The sequence below is a fragment of the Setaria italica genome, chromosome II (assembly GCF_000263155.2).
Source record: "Setaria italica strain Yugu1 chromosome II, Setaria_italica_v2.0, whole genome shotgun sequence".
Classification (NCBI taxonomy): Eukaryota; Viridiplantae; Streptophyta; class Magnoliopsida; order Poales; family Poaceae; genus Setaria; species Setaria italica.
This window is the reverse complement of record NC_028451.1, coordinates 43,735,906-43,747,491: the sequence shown is the minus strand read 5'-3', so window position 1 is coordinate 43,747,491 and position 11,586 is coordinate 43,735,906.

The following is an 11,586-nucleotide window of genomic DNA, read 5'->3' as shown; positions in this document are numbered from 1 at the left end:
CCTTCCCTATCCCAAAGACCTGAGTTCAAAACAAAACGTCAGGAGGCATGCGGTAAATTGCTCGGCGCCGAGGGTTGTGGTGCCAAGCTTGGCGCCAAGATCCATAGCGCCAAGGCTTGGCGCCAAGATGGATGGCGCCAAGCTCCCTCCACGTCGGAATACACGTTAGCAGCTGCGTATGGACCTTGGCGCCAGGATGGCTGGCGCCGAGACGTGTAAGCTTGACGCCAGCGTGGATGACGCCAAGCTAAGGGTCTATTTTTGAAATTGGTTCCGTCAGAGGCATATTCGTGAGAATCTTTCGTAAAAACGACTAAAAAACAAAAAAGACGGATCTTGTACTGACGATGCTGTCGTTTTGGCTGGCATGCAAATTGGCCTACCCACGCGACACTCACCTTTCTAGTGCCTACGTACACTACTACACAAAGTCTACAGATGGGCAGATGGCTGGTTTTGGCACTTGCTGCTGGTGAGTGACTATGGTGTGGAGGGCAGTCGCTGCCAATTACTATTGCAATACCAAATAGTACCAGCTTTTGGCCAAACAGAAATACTCCATTCTAAATTATACGTCGTTTTAGCTTTCCTAGTTTTCTAAATTTATAGTTGTTTGTATACAACTAAATATAGTTATTTCTAGATGCATACAAACACTGATGAATCTAAAAAAGTTAAAAAGACCTTGTCGGGAATAGATTCCGAGTAACCGTAAGGAAGAAAGAAGACGGACTCTTACTAGGATTCCCGTGTAATTCAACTAGGACTTGTACTTTGTAATCCTATTAGGACTTCTACCTTGTAACTGACTACTAATCCCGCCCCTGAAGTATATAAAGGAGGGCCAAGACCTCATAGAACTACAACAGAGAACAAATCATCAACACCAAACAATACCCAAGCACAGGACGCAATATACAATATCTAAAACAAGACGTAGGGTATTACGCTACTCTAGCGGTCCGAACCTGTATAAATCTGTGTCTTGTGTCCTCGATTTTACCTTCGAGTTCCAGGTTCGACGATCTCCTACCAACCAATCTATTACCACGGTATACACCTCGGTAGGTTGTCGCGTATAAAATACCGACATCTGGCGCGCCAAGTAGGGGTGATCGTCGAGCTCACTGGGCGAGCTTGAAGGACTTCATCATCAAGAGCAATCTACTCGACAAGAAGCAAGTCGTTGAGTCGGAGTTCCGAGTAGACAAATCTACGCCGAGACAGAATCGATGCGCTCCTCGTTCCAGTTGAAGACCGAGTCGGTTTCCACCGCACGCTGCTGCATACGGCTCGTCGATCAAGGCATAGGAAAATCTAATTTGAGATGGGAGATCAGGCAGACAGAGAGACCCACGCCATAATTCCCAAGATGAAAAAGATCTATTATAGTCATGCGTGGATTGTCACACACGGTTTTAAAACAAAACCAAGTGCTACCTATATGTATGCCAGGATCTAGTTTCATACATATAGTGACATCATTAGTGAATAATAGAAACAGTATCACGTAAAGAAATATAAATAAAGACTTACAAGTCTATCAAAGATATACAGCTTAATCCTTGAAACGAAGGCTCCAAACTTCACAGGCAATCGACTGGAGGCTACGTACACCTAGAACTTGGCATCATATTTAGAAAAATTCACACACCTTCCTCTTCTAAGCAGCAGTAATCAAGTGTGAGTACACTTATGGTTGGTACTTAGCAAGACCACAAGAAATAACCAGAATAACGATTTAAGTCCATCTTCAAGTTTAATTAATCATGTGAGGGTCCAGGCCGCTCTTGATCGTGACCACGGCTGATATATAAGTTTTACACTCTGCAGAGGTTGTATATCTTTACCCACAAGTCGCATAAAAGTTCAGAAGAACTTTGGACCCAACCATGCTGTGCTGATCAGGCACTCATCACACTACCAAGGTTTGACTTCATAGGGGCGCTACGAGGCCTTTACAAAGATTCCCTAATAAGAAGCAGCCCGCTAAGGTTTCCGGATCAGTAGCAGAGCATAAACTTTTCTCAAGACTACGAAGCTACCATAAAGCAGATTAGTCTGAGAACCGGGTTATAACCCATCTGCTGTCACCCCTCTTACCCTTTTGATAAAACCGCTTCAAACTAGAGTCTCTAATTAATTAGCCAAGATCAGAGCCATATAGTTCTTGTGGTTGCACTGTTTTCCTGGGTGGTTCTTCATGTTCCAATTAACATTATCATGGTATTAGAAATAAATGTCGGGGATAGATCCCCAATACCCGCAAGGAAGGAAGAAGACGGATTCCTCTGTAATCCTACTAGGACTCATACCATGTAATCATACTAGAACTCCTCCTTGTAACCGACTAGTAATCCTGCTTCCTGGAGTATATAAAGGAGGGTAGGGGTACCTAGATCGGATGGCTCAGAACCATCATCAATAGCCAACAACCAGGTTACGCAACACCCAAGTGCAGGATGCAAAAAATAACACCCCAAACAGGATATAGGGTATTACACTAGTCTGGTGGCCCGAACTTGTATAAATTCGTGTCTTGTGTCCTCGTTTGTACCTTCGAGTTCTAGGTCCGACGATTCCCTACCAACCAATCTACTACCTCGGGATACCTCTCGGTAGGAAACACCGACAGTTGGCGCGCCAGGTGGGGGTGATCGTCGAGATCATCGGGCGAGCTTGAAGGACCTCATCATAAAGATCAATCTACTCAGCACGATCGTACACCGCTGATTCCAAAGCGGAGAGAAGCAATTCAGCTACCGCTCTCCACATCAAGATCAAGGTGGCGGCATCAGGCCAGAGTCCACCAGGAGTTAATTTTGGTACTTGAGTCTGAAGCTTACTCGATCTCGTAGAGTTTCCCAGGTAATCATGCACGAAAGCTGGCCTGTAGCACCGCTCAATAAGATTATTATTCTACTATGGCGTGTTGCTGCTATCCAAAGGGATAAGGGAGGCATCAAAGCTAGCAGACCAAGGCAACCAGTTGTTTCTGCCGCTGGAAGTCAAATAAATGGAATTCATCTACATGCACACCAAGAAAGTTGTGGTCATTACTATGTGCACACCGAAGAAGCTACAGTAAGGTTGCACTGCTACAAGTCAGCAACGCCAACATGCCAATGACTACTTCGACTACTTAGGCTCGACCAGACGAAATAGTCGGGAATGAGTCTGACAAGATCAAGAACTAGTTGAGAACACATCCTGACTACTCAACTTCATCGATAACTAGTCGGAATCGATTCCAACTAGTTAGCTTCATCAACAATTGACATGGCTTCATCGACAATCATCCACGAATCAAGCTAAGTCACTTTTAGAATTATTTTCTAGCTTGTTTTCCGCATGCAGGACAACATGCTGACTACTTATTTGTGTACACCTCTTAACAGGAATTACCCTACAGAGCTACACTTTGCCAATTATTTCTGGAGAATGTTGACCGATAGCCACGGGCTTGTTACACCAAATTACGGAGGCTACAGCCACGGGTTTGGTGCACTGAGTTTTGGAGGTACTGCCACCGGTTTGGTACACTGAATTTTGGAGGCAATAGCCATAGATTTGATGCATTGAATGCTAGAGGCTCACAACGACCATACCCTAAGGAGGCACAAATCCTATGCGCACAACACGCGCTCTCCTCGGCAAAACGCAGACAAGTCTCAATGACTACTTTAAGCGCAATCGCGTTCTCTTTTTTTTTGCAATGCCAACTACTCATTTTTTGTCTTCTCATAGCCATCGATAATCTCCTTGAGCAGAACACGCCTTAATTCGTGATAACCTTAGATCATCTGGCCTAAATGCTAGCACGCATACACGAGACACAAAGATCTCAGCCGTGCAAATAGCAGAGCCAGTACGCGTACACGGGATACAAAGATCTCACACACGCAATGGCAATGACTAAAACAAGGATTGAGAGCCTAAACGTAAAAGGCTAACTACTTGGGAGAAATATGGCCAAAATAAGAGCATGACACACAACATTTACATTACATTCATTACTGAATAAAATTTTAGTAGTTTCTCATTCTATAAAAATGCTACATAATGTATTTATATCTTCTTTCAGGTCAAGCTTCGGCAACGACCATCCAGACGCTCAATGTACCTACAATGGCTCTGCTAGTTCCTGGGCTCGGGGGGCTAAGCGCCAAATTACTACTCAGAATACCTCTGGAAGCTCCGCTAGCTCTCAAACTTGGGGGCTAAGCACCAATGAATACTTGACGTGGCTCCTACGGCTCACCTGGCACATAAGCTCAGGGGTTGGACACCGCAAAACGACTCGAATGATGACTGATGTGAAGACTAGAGCTCACTAGACCCTTGGATTGATTAAATATAATCAATCCAAGGCTCGAGGGTTGATAAGCTACACTCAACAAATTTTTTTCAAGATGAAAGAAGAAGATTCAAGATTTTATTGACCCTTGACCTGATTTCTTCGATTCAACCAAAGGCTCGGGGGCTAATCCATATGGAGTGCGACTTCTATCACCCTCCATATTACATTCCAAAGATGAAGATTACAAAATCAAGATGATCAAGGGCTTGAGCCCACAATATACAACACCCCAAACAGGACGTAGGGTATTATACCACTCTGGCCGCTCGAACCTGTATAAATCCGTGTCTTCTGTCCTAACTTTTACCTTCAAGTTCCAAGTCTGACGATTCCCTACCAACCAATCTACTACCTCGGGATACCTCTCGGTAGGTTGCCGGGTGTAAACATCGACAATAAGCATAGACAGAAGGGTGGTTACGGACACTTACCTTTCTCCAAAGAAAAGTTACTCTTATTGCTTTTCAGCTCTTGCTTTCTTGAAACTCTTAATCTTCAAAGCTTTCAAACAATAATCCTTCTACTCGAAGCAATCACCGGCACAAACATACAAGCAAACAAACAAGTACAGCTAAGAACAATATACCAAAATAAAAGAACAACTTTAAAAGAGCGTACTAAAGGATAGGGCTCGATTCTAGGATCGCGAGGATACAAGAAACGCTTAAAACGGAACTATGGTTGAAAAGATCAAGCTATCGAGATGTTTGAATTATAAGAGAAAAAACGGAACTATAGTTGAGAAAAACTCTATAAGATATTTCAGAGAAATTTACTTAGTTGGAAATAATCAAGTCATATTTACTTATGAAAAGACGAGGTAAAATCTAGTCAACTTTCATTTATAAATATTCACGTACAAATTATGCCATTTCAACATTTAAATTTGGAAAATAAACTATATGTAATAACATCAAATCAATAACTTTATATGTCGCATTGAGCTAAAACAAGTTATAGTTATGAACTCATTTATGTTGATAATAATCATATTAACACTTGCTTAAAGAAAACTGATGTATAAACCTAATTAGCTTTTAATTAGAAAAGATGAGTAAATAGGTATTAATAAAAATTAATATCATATTTATTTTAAAAAACACGAAACATGACGAAACAATGTTGCTAAACAATAGCTTACGATTAGAAGATTAACACAGCAAGAACCGACTAGAACGAAACTTTGGTTGAGAAGATACACTATCGAAGATTTGGGTTCATAAAAGAAAAAGGAACTATGTGCTTCATACACTTTAAATGTAGAAATCAATGTGGATGATATTTCAGAGAAATATCCTACGTTAGAAGTAACTCACATTATATTTATATTTTGAAAAGACGAAGTAAAACTTAGCCAAATTTTATTTACAAAAGTTCATGTATAGTTTATACCATTTTAAACATTTCATTTGGAAAAGATATCATATGTGGGAACATCTAAGCGCATAACTTTATGATTCGTATTAAACTAACCAAATTATAATTAAAAACAAACATTTATGTTTATATTTAGCCAAATTAACATTTAATTATGAAAACTTGAGATATAACCTATGTAACTTTCATTTAGAAAGCAAATTGAATAAACATTAGTCAGTTTAAGTTTGACTATGAAAATCGAGGTATAACTCTAGTTAGCTTTTAATTGGAAGAATTATTTACATAAGCATTAACCAAATAAACATTAGTTTATGAAAAACTGATATATAACCTAATTGGCTTTTATTTAGAAAAGGATATGAAGTAAGCATTAATCAAATTGATGTTTATTATAAAAAGCGGTGTATAACTCTAAATAGCTTTTATTTAGAGAAGACACAAGTTTATCACGTATTAATCAAATTAATATCAATTTTTTTCAAAAACATGCATGAAGGAAAACATCACCACTAACGTGTATTTTATGGTATCATGAACTTAACGCAACTTGAACGGATAGAAACAGTGCTAAAATGTGTAATCTATGGATTAAACAAGGTTCTAAGGACCTAATCGTGATTAACCGTAGATAACAGGGGGCTAGCAAGGAACATTCACAAGACACAAGAAACAATGCTCGTGAAAAGAGGTCATGGTTAGATCTACAAAAGATAATGGCAAGGGCTTGGTCGTGGGAATGTACTCTTTCCAGGGGGTTTTCTGTTAAAGACACAAGACACATGGAATAAGATAAAGATTAAAGGGTTTCTCAGGGGCCTAAAAGAAAAGGGGCTGGGCTCTATCCTCCTCCCGCGCGAGGCGGCTATGGCCGGCCGGCTTGGTGTTTCTCCGGCGGCCTAGGGTTTCGAGCGGGCTCGTGTCTGGGATGGAGCGGATCGGGCCCATAGGCTCAACCTGATAGGATAGAGAAGTTTTCCTTTTTTTTAGAAACATTTCCCGTGTAAAGATAGTTCTAGAACAATCTAGATAAATCAATTAAGCCACTAGAAATACTCTAAAAATCCACAAAATTCCAGAAAAATTCTTAGAGATAATTTGGGATACGAGGAATTCAAATAAAATATTTAGAGCTCGTGAAAAGGGATTTTAGAGCCTTCCAAAAAATGGATTTAGCTCTAAGAAAATGAGAATGAATTCTAGAAAAATCTGAAAAATTCTCAAAACAACCTATTCATTGTCTAAACGCATTTTAAAAGCTTTTGCACTCAAGAAACACCAGAATGCATTGGCACGAATACAACACACACAGAACAATCCTATTTAATTTAGAAAAACAACCAACTGTTTTTCCTACACTACATTCCTCACAAGAAAATAAATGTTGGGAAAATTTTAAAATTAAAATAAAAATCATTGTCTAATTATTCTTTTTAATCACATCCTGAAATCGAAAAATTTAAGGTGTGACAAGACTACCCCCTTAACAGGAATCTCATCCCGAGATTCGAAAAGGCTAGCAAGAGACAAGGGTTTAGGTGGGTAGCATGCTAAAATCCAACACTTATTAGCTTTCTTCCAGATCGTTCATCCTTACATAAGCTCCTCAATCATACTTCTTTATTCTTCATAACTCACGTAAAAACAAAAACAACTTCACAGATACTTAGTCAAATTCCACTTTTAGCTATCCATTCCTTTTCTCGGCTTCATTAGCCTATTTTTGAAGAACCTTTATTCATATCTTAATAAAGTGATTTGAATAGAGTTGGATTGCTTCTCTCTGGCTTGACTATCTCAAATCATCCTTCAAGTCTTCAGACAACTAGTATCATAGTTCCTAAAACCTTCCAGTATAGTGACAAATATAAACAAACCATACAATTCTAGATCTTCCGAAACAACCCCAGGCATTAGCTGCATTATCTTGTCCATTCTAACTCTGAGCCTTCTTCTCCATTTGGTCCAAACGCCTCTTGGGACATTGACTGATGATATGCCCCTCTTCTTTGCAGTAAAAACATTTTTTTCGTGCTTTAGTATCTTGGTAACTGGATGTGGTATGAGAATTGGGCGTTGGGGATTGATGGCATTCTTTTCTGGCTGAGGCACCCTAGTCATCCGTCCTGATAAGGAGGCCAACTGATGACATCTAATTGAATCCAGGGCTACTGAGACTTTGATCATGGGGTTGATTATCATCCTCTTTTGCACACCAGCTTGCAAGATGTTCGTCTGCTCCACACTTGAGGCAATATAATCCAGCATCACAAGACCTAGTAAGCTTATGCTTTGTTGGACATTTATTAACATAGTGGCCTTCTTTACCACATCTAAAGCACAATCCTTTAACATGTCCATCTTGGCTTCCTTTCTGCTCCACCATAGCTCTGGGTGGAATGGCTTGTGCGTCAGGTTTCTTCTTGATAGAGTTGTCATGTGGAGGTTGAACAACTTTAGGTTGTGGTTGGTTGGAACTAGGTTGCGTACTGCTATATGCCCATAGTTGTGGTGACTCCATCTTCTGTTGGCTTGCTTAACTAGTTTGTTTCTTGGGTTGCCTGCTTCTACTAGGCTGAAATTCTTTGAAAGAAATGCTCCAATCCTCGAGGTTTATAGTCTGAGTACTATCTTCGTCTTGAGTAACTCCCTCTAGCACTGGATCTTGGGCGGACAACTTCCTCTTCTTATTGATGTCTAAATGATAATGTTGTCTTGCTTCAGTTGTCATTAGGCTAGCTCCTTCCTGGAGACATGGAAAAACATGGTATTCACAACATTGGCGTGTTCCTAGAATCTTAACATCGCATGTTGTCTCTCCAACTCCAACTCTGACGCTCCACGGCTTCTCATATTCCTTGGATAGTTTCATGCTTCAGCAATTTGCCTCTTCGCTGGTCCAGTGGAAACTCTAACCTTGGTGTGACGACCGACCCCAAATCCTTCGAGTTAATCAAATCCGAGTCCCTGATCCCCCTGTCTCAGCTTCCCCGAGTTTAAGTGCTCAACCTCCAGCCCCGGTCCCGACCCCTGAGGACCCGACCCCTCTCCGCCGTTTCCCAGCTCCGACCCCTGCCGACCCCAAACCCATACCGCCGGATCATCCGAAGTCTCCCAACAGTGCCTCCTTTCCATCTGAGCAGAGGACCAACCGAGACTGATCGGTGGACCCGCAAAATCTTTTACCCGATCTCCTGGTGCAGACGCACTCGAGTGGCATGCCCGCTTTAGAGCTTCTCCACCGTGTGGCTCAAATCCTCCGACCCCCGCCGCTCCGCCCCGTCGCCGGCCGCGACCGGATGGATTCCCGCGCCCCCTTCCCCAATCACAGCGGAAGCCCTCTGCAACCCTTTCTGCAGCACCTCGCGGCTTGCGCCTATCATCACCTCGCCGGACTCCTGGCTGCAAAGCCCAATGCCTCCCAGCTTTTTCTGCCACCTCTCCACAGTCGCGCCGCCCCAGATGCGCTACGTGACGATTCCTCCTCCGCCAACCCCGACCCCGGCCGCGACAGCTCCTTTTCCACCTTGCCAGATCTGCACCCCGACAGACTGTTGCTTCGCGCTCGCCCGCACAGCCGTAGCCCGCCTGTCTTCTCACCTGTGCACCCTCGCTTCCAGCGCTATTTCCCCTGTCACACCCATCAGATTCGCCACACGATGACACCCGCCTCCGCCAAATCTCAACCACCGGCAAGACCGCGCCTGCGCCACCCTATCTCTAGTGCCCAATGGCCGACGGTGTCATCCCTGAAGTCCTGCGCCGCCGCCCCGTAGCTCAATCGCCACCATGGCAGCGCACTCCGTCGCTTCTTCCCGGTCTTCGTGCTGCTCCAACCCTCTCTCTTCTCTTCGCAGCTATAAAAGGGAACGCCAGAGTCCCACCGGAGTCCCCTTCGCCATCGCTGCCTTGCCGCCGTTCCTCTGTTCGTGCTCAAGCGCTACCACCTAAGTCCCTGAGGAACTCTCCTCTCCGCTCCACGCCTGCCCTTCCCAATCCACCCAGCCGCTTGCTCCTCCGCACTGCGCAAGAGCTTGCTTGTTGTCCACAAGAAGCACCGCCGCCGCCGAAGCACCGCCGGACATCGCCGCTGCAAGTCTTAGTGCTCCAGTTTCCTTTCGCCCAAGTATGCTCCTTCCTGACCCCAAGCTTCACGTGTAAACCGAAGGTAAGCTGCCGACCCTTTTTCCGCCTCGTCCGACCCTGTCTGTCCGCCCGACCCCTTTCCGCCTCGTCCGACCCTGCCTGTCCGCCTGACCCCTTTCCGCCTCGTCCGACCCTGTCTGTCCGCCCGACCCCTTTTCCACCTCGTCCAACCCTGTCTGTCCGCCGGCACCTTTGTGGCGGAACCGCCCAAATTAACCTGACTAAAATGCATTGAAGTCGCCTGACACGCGATTATGCACTTTAAGCAAGTCAACTTGGTCGACCGTCGGATTTCCTCCGATAAACCACATAACAGGATCGAGAAGCATCGCTCACGCGAAGGTGAGTAGCACAGAGGTTACAACATTCCATTGTGACAACAAGTTCCACATTTTATTACATCAGAGTTTTCGAAATTTAGACCGAAGTTTGCAAGGTTCGAAGTCAAATAAAACTAGCGGAAGCTAAATGTCGATACATGACATCATGACGGAGCCGATCATGACATCAAAAACTCCTTCCTTCGCCGTCCGAGGAAGGATCCCACTCGACGGTCCAGCCTGGAGGAAGCTGGGTCGGCCAAGTGGTACCAACACCCAAGCTATTAACACTACCTGAAAAAGATTGGCCACAACAAGGATGAGCAACTAGTACTCAGCAAGACTGACCCGTCGGAAAGACACGACCGAGACCTAGACATGCAAGGCTTTCTGGCTCTGGGGTTTTCTTTGCCAAAAGCGTCTAAAGTCAGTCCTTACTTTCAACATTTTAGCTCATGTTCTATGTTCTTTATCCATTCTAGATTAGCAACTTATACTAAACAACATGGTTTCCAAGCAATTACTGAACAAGCATCAAGATTTAAAATCGTCATCATGTTCCATCTTTACTCAGTGCAGAATAGTGATCAAGTAGTCCCAATCTGTGAGAGGCAGACGAATCAATTCGAATTTATTAACCATGCATGGCAAACCTAATCTCACGACATCCGCGCACCACGAAGGGTCGCTTCATTTGTCAGCCGTCCCCATCGATCCCTTAGGCACGTGTCAGGGCCAACTTCCTTTGGCATGCAATGCTCCACAGTCCCAGCCTATTGCTGCACTGTGACCGCACTTGCATCCACATGATGCACCATGGGAACGACGTTCCAAGGACAGCCGGAAGGTATGCCACGCCCCAGTTCAATCAGGTACTTGGCTTCCCCATCCCATACTAGGTATGAGATTAGTACTTTCAAATACTTGATCATGAACGCCGACACGTTTCGACCTTAGTTCATTTTCATTTAGACAGATGGGGCAATCCACCAAGTATCGAACACAAGCCTGACCCCGTCCGTCGTCCTTATAGTTGCGACAAATCTGAAACATTCAACTCCTATAACTCGCGAGTGACAGGAAATCACTCGACTTTTACCGAAACCTATTAAGCATTGCACATTCGACCTTAGCAACTAGTATTCACACAAGGTACTAAGTTTATGCATCTAAGGTTTCATTACAACTCCTCGAAACGTAAATGCGCAATCAAGTAATCAATAATATTGCATGAACTCAAGATAGGAATTTATGCTCCGGGGCTTGCCTTCAGAAAAAGCTTGCGGGTCCTCGGGGTCTTGCTCCGGTTCGGGCTCTCCTTCGAAGGGGTGCAGTTCCTCGGCGGGGTCTTCTTCCGGCGCCGGGTGAAGCTCGTACGTTCCG